The sequence below is a fragment of the Lytechinus variegatus genome, chromosome 14 (assembly GCF_018143015.1).
Source record: "Lytechinus variegatus isolate NC3 chromosome 14, Lvar_3.0, whole genome shotgun sequence".
Taxonomy (NCBI): Eukaryota; Metazoa; Echinodermata; class Echinoidea; order Temnopleuroida; family Toxopneustidae; genus Lytechinus; species Lytechinus variegatus.
Window position 1 is genome coordinate 5,148,957 of NC_054753.1, and position 6,307 is coordinate 5,155,263.

The window sequence follows — 6,307 nt, forward strand, 5'->3', positions numbered from 1 at the left end:
TACTACTACCACCACATCCGACACTAATACTTCTATTACTTCTCTTATTCTTTACTACCACACTTCTACTGCCCTAAAGAAAAACATAAACATACTGACTGAAAAGACTCACGTCGATAGGCAAGAGTAAATATAAACAATGGATCAATTCACATTTATTGTGCATCAACTACCAATTCCTTGCATTTATATAGATATGTTATCATCAATATTCTTTGCACCACATATTTACAAACAAATGCACATAATAAATATAGAAATAACGAAAAAAGGGTATTTCACCAAGAAGGATGCAAATGCAATAACAGGATTTCCTCAAATACCATATTACTATACTATTCCACAACAAAACAATATTCACTGAAACATTAAAAAAGAAAATGAGTGGATAAAATAAACATTGTGATAAGTGAAACCTTGATAATATCTACTCCTGATGCATATTGCCAAGACAAGTAAGTGAGACTGTCACATAAATAGACATGTTTTCTTGAAAGCAATCTCAACTTATGAAAAAAAAATAGCTCTTGCCAATAAACAAGTGAAGACAATTACAAGAATAAACAGTACATGATATTAAAAGATAAAAATTAGCCTTCATATAAACTCCCCAAGATTAAGATAGAACGTCCTTAGACACAACCCCCTTGTCAAACACATGATACATGTCACACAATGCTTCATATATTTCATATTCAATCCTTTGTGGTATTATCATTATTACAAATATAAGCTTTAAATACTTTTCTGGAAACAAAGATATTTTGCAAGTTGCAAATGTTCTATATCATGTATAGAGTCCACAGAAATATCTTCATAATGCAAAAAAGTGAGATAGTTTATTATTTCCCTTTCACACTATGGCCGTATTCTGATAGCAGGTTTAAAGTTGTGGTTTAAGTATTGGATAGCCAATTGTTACAAAAATCACTAACAGTAGAGATATCATACTTCAGCTCATTTGGCTCTCAAATCATCATAATTGTCTAGGAAGTATTAATAGATGATTGTCTTCACCATGAATCAGGAAAGAGCACAGTAAACATAAGAAACATACAACTTCATGAAAATGTTGACACTTTTGGCTTCCCATACTTAAACTACAACTTGAACCTAAGTTTAAGTTTAAATCTACTATCAGAATTGGGCTTATTGGTTTATATAAACTCTAATTTCATTGTTGATCTGAATTGTAACACATACTCATTCCTTTTCAGTGATATACTCAGAAATTAAAAAGGTGATATTTTCTTACAATGGTTTTCATGCATTTTGTACGCAAAATAGAATGCATGCACAAATACTACTGTTTAGTACCCACATAAATGAATACACAGAACATACATAATCAAAACAACACTCATTGCATTCATATTTGAATTTGATATTTTCATCTATGTTATTGCTGTTTTTCCAATAAAAGGTATAGCCATATTTAATTCACCTAACAGCAGGTGAAATTTGTTCTAGTGAAATATCTTTGACTGAGAAGATGAAAAAAAAAAACCAATACTTTGCATATTTTAGACTGAAAAATTGATTACCTTCAATTGTACAAAGTCAATCTATGAGTAAACTGTAGCTACTTTCAAGACAAATGAATATTTTTCATTAAATAACTTGAAAACCAGAAACAATACATTCATGGTCGTTTGGCCATAAAATTAATCATAAATTGTATGAACATATAGGATGAGGGATTAACATTGTAAGGAAGGAAGAGAAATAGTCAAAGTATGAAAACTTGGTACAGGTGAAAAAAAAAAAAAAAGCACAACTATAATGGTCTAGTGTGGGCGCATCGTGGTCTAGTGGTTCTGACTCTCGCCTTTCAAACAGAGGGTCATGGGTTCGAATCCTAACCATGGCGTGTTTTCCTTCAGCAAGAAATTTATCCACACTGCTGCACTCGACCCAGGTGAGGTAAATGGGTACCCGGCAGGATTAATTCCTTGAATGCACCAAGGGCCTTTAGCAGCTGGAGCTACAGCCAGGGATATATATATAGTGCGCTACTGAATAGGCAACTAGATAGATCGGCGCCTCATAAATGCTATATATTATTATTATTATAAGAAAAGAATATCACATTGAAAAGAATAACATTTTGCCATAACATGGCAAAATATGCATCGCAGAATAGAAACAAAATATAGAGTACATTTATTTCAAAATCAAATTGCATTTGTTAAAATGGAAAAATTGAGAAAATTAAATAAATCCAAAACTCACACATATACATGTACCCTTCTCAATTTCCAGGGATTCAAATGATTTTGAAAGACAGACAATTAACAAGTCATCAATGAAAAACGTACCATCAAATGTTTAATCGTTAATTTCACTTAATAAATCTACTGAAAAACAGCACCAGTAAGTGCTTCATATTCTAATATACTAACAGAAACTAAACAAACATATATGAACTAAGATTCTTCTCTACAGTCTACACATATCAAACAATTCCTACATATATATCTGAATAGAAACTTAAATATATTTATGCCTTCTTGTGAAGAAAAGAAATGGCACAAAATTTGAGCCTACAGCAAAATGGCAGAGTCATCATAAATCCACCGTGTATTGCACATGAAACTGTGATTGAAAAAATACACAAATCTACCAATGATCCAAATTATCTAACATAAACATATATGAATCCAATAATATTGGTTAGTAGATATTTGCTGACCTTCTGTAATTATAGGTGATGAATTTTAAATCATGTGAAACTTTGGCGAAAATGAGATGCTAACTAACTAAAACATCAAAAGGTCTATCCTTGCACTTAAAGCCTTCATTTATACACAATGTGCATGATATACCGTTATTCTAAAAGTCAAAATCATATACCATTTCAAGCTAGTACTAGAAGTTATGACCATAACTATAATTGTAGCATACAATGTATTATACTCTATTTCAAAGTCAACAAATGATACCATGCATATCAAAGATGCAACTAAATTGCATACCATAGAAACGTATAAGATTTCAGAGTTCTCATGTAGAACAAGAAGAATCCCACAGTAATTGTAATGACAGTGGGCTCCCTGTTCTCGATTAGTCACCAAACTTTGTTCAAACAGTTTTGTGATAAAACAGAGATACTCTAGCGAGTCGTCAAATCTTCCCCTCCCATGCATCTGGTCGTAAAAATTCATTGTTGATTGATACATGTAGGTCAATCTAATCTTTGATGCTGATTTAGTGATGAACGTCCACATCTGTTACAAACACACGTTACAGAACATCTTACTTTGCTGTTGGACTTTGAAAAACGTGTATCCCAAAATCTAAAATGTTTTAAAGCTAAGAAGAAGCTCTATGTCGGAGTCTGGAAATAAGTGGCAACATTCGTCAGCCTTAAATACTTCTCTTAAGGTATCATGAGACTGCTTTTAGATGAGGTTGGATAGCAATAGCATGCAGCTTTTTGTGACCTGTCCTCAAATTTGAGGTATGACGTCCATGTGTACAGGTTTTGACAACCCCTCAATGACATTCAGATTGTCAATAAATGCCAGATATTTTGCACTCATGCATGAAATAAACAACTACGAGATTTCATTATAATAGGATAATAAAAAGAGGGAATGGGGGAAATGACATAGTTACATGCAGATTGCATATTCATGGTGACATGCATACAACTGTCTTTACAAAATAATATGAAGCCTAAATCTAAAAAAAAATCCTTATCTTTTATCAGTTTTTGATAAAATTTCCACTCTATTGCTTGTTAAATTTTACATTTTTTTCCTTCAAAGTTTTGAAGCATTTCAAGAAGTGACCCTTTAATAAAGAGCAGAGTGACCTCAAGTGGCAAACACTTTACACCTTACAATTACAAGGGGGGAAACACAACTGACTAGATGATCAAATCTGACTAATACGCTTAGTCACTCACAAACTAGGGCAGGGACATTAGCTCAAATCTGTCAAAATCCAAACCTCAAAATGACAAGACAAAGAACACAGCACCCAAATAATGTGATAACAAGAGTTATCCTTTAAGTCCTCTAAAGTTTTTGTCAAGGTTCAGTAACATGAATTCTACATATAACGTTCCATTCTACCAAAGGTGTAGTGGCTGATGTTTCATTTTTATCTGATAATTTTTTGTAAAAACTAGACTTTTCCAACATTTCTTTTTTTACTTTTCTCTTTGGCCTTTTGAGTGTACCTTCAGTGACTAATTCTCAAAAAGCCAGAGACAAGGATTATATCCTTAAATTGTCAGCCCGTGCTATGTTAGGAAAATGGTTATATATAAAATAGAAGATAAATATTTACATATCCTCCACATCAGAACTTCATACATTTCAGCAATCAATTGAATCTAGTGACAGGGACTTTTTTTGCGGGGGGGGGGGGGGGGGGGGGGGCGGCGGCGATATTTCCAAAACTTGAAATAGGATAGAACTACAGAACAAGATATCCCTGTGGTGTTTCATTGACCTAGAGCTGAATAGTTGAGCAAGACTATGCAAGCATGACCTTAAAAGCTTTGTGAAACACCCATTATAATACTCCACCGCAAACCTGCTCAAAAGATATTGGGACACCCTATACATATATCTATTAGAACATCCTATCGACAAATGGTTCTAATTTCCTTTGTTATGTAATAGAAGGTCTTAAAAGATACACGATTAGTCATGTTCTGTCAAGAAAATGGTCAGAGCGTTGACATGCTCACTTATGTGTTTCCATGGGTTTTCCAAGAACATTACTTGAAAAGGCAGTAGATTACATTCTTTGGCTAATTAGCAAGTTATTTTTATCTTTCTAGAGATAACCAATCAAACTGTCAAAATTCTTCACAAAATCGTGTCAATGGCAACCTTGCCAAGCATTAGCATCAAAACAGATAAAGGAGATAGCGATTTCTTTTATTTGTCATTTTCAGAGTGCCCTGCAACATTGCAGCTGATCTTGCAGAACCTCTCTAAAATCAATAATTGCATAAAAAGCTATATAAAAGAGGAAGAGTCCTAAAAGAATGCGAAAGAATGTCTTGGGTACATGTATATCCTAAGTACATATTGATAATATCACAAACTCAGAAAAGAAAAATAAACCATTTGATCTCTCTAGGAAAAAAGAGAAATGGTAGAAAGCATGCCATAATCCTTTTGTTCCTGGTCAAAATATGGTATGAATGTTCAAGTGTAGTGGACTTTTAGAAAAGGATATTAATGAGCATATATCACAATACTGCATGATCAAAATGGTGCATTATGGGTGAGAGACTAGTGACTATTTGAGTAGTTTATGACTTGAACTAATGCTATAAAAGTGACTTTGATACACTGGTATAAAAGAGAGGATAATTTAAAGTGTAAACTGGAGCCATACGTAAAGTTCTGACAATCAATACAAAAGTGTGGACCACATCTACTCCCAACATCTCAATGTTATATCAGAAACGCTAATATTGTCAGGGTGCTGCATAAGCACTTGTCCGATTGCCCGGGGCAAATAAAGTTAGAGTCGGACAAGTGCTTTGAAATAAGGACCAAAACTACTTGCCCGAATAGGGCAAGCAAAATTCTCACAGTAGAATTACAGAAATTACGGTTGATATATGATATTGACCCTAATTTTGGTCATGGAAGGTAGATCTGTTCATGTAAAAAAGAGAGAAAAAGTTCAATGGTTGGTAAAACTGAAAAACTTTCTTTTGAAGAGGTAAAACAAATTTCCAATGATTTTTAAGTGGCAAGTGAAAAAGATTTTTGGGCAAGTATATTCCAACTATTTGAAAATTTACTTGCCCGACTGGGAAAGTGCTTCTAAAAAGTTATGTAGCACCCTGATTGTTTTGGACAGAAAAACATCTGATTGAATGAGATAAAATCCGTCATGTGTTTTCAGCTGGGTCCAAGGCTGTGGTTGTAGAGACATGTACATTAATCATGTGAACACATTGCAATGACTAATCGTGCCATGACATAATCATTTTCCTTGCGACAATTGCTTTGAGCTTCTAATGTTGAAGACTGAATGCATAATAAGGCACAGGGTGAGAGCTGCAATTACACATTCCTTAGGTTTGAACACAGATGAATGTATAGAAACTATTTTGATTATCAAGTTTTCAACCTTAAAAACCCTCTTGGGTATTTTGGGGGCTGTGGGTGGCTGCATAATATGCCCCCTTAGAAATTGGCCGCTGAAGGTACAAGTGTGCGAAAATTGATAATGAAGCAACATATATATATATTCTTTTTTACTCCAATATGTTTTAAATACTTTATTTCCCCCAATACCCAATTTCACTTGATGTACATATTTCAATTTA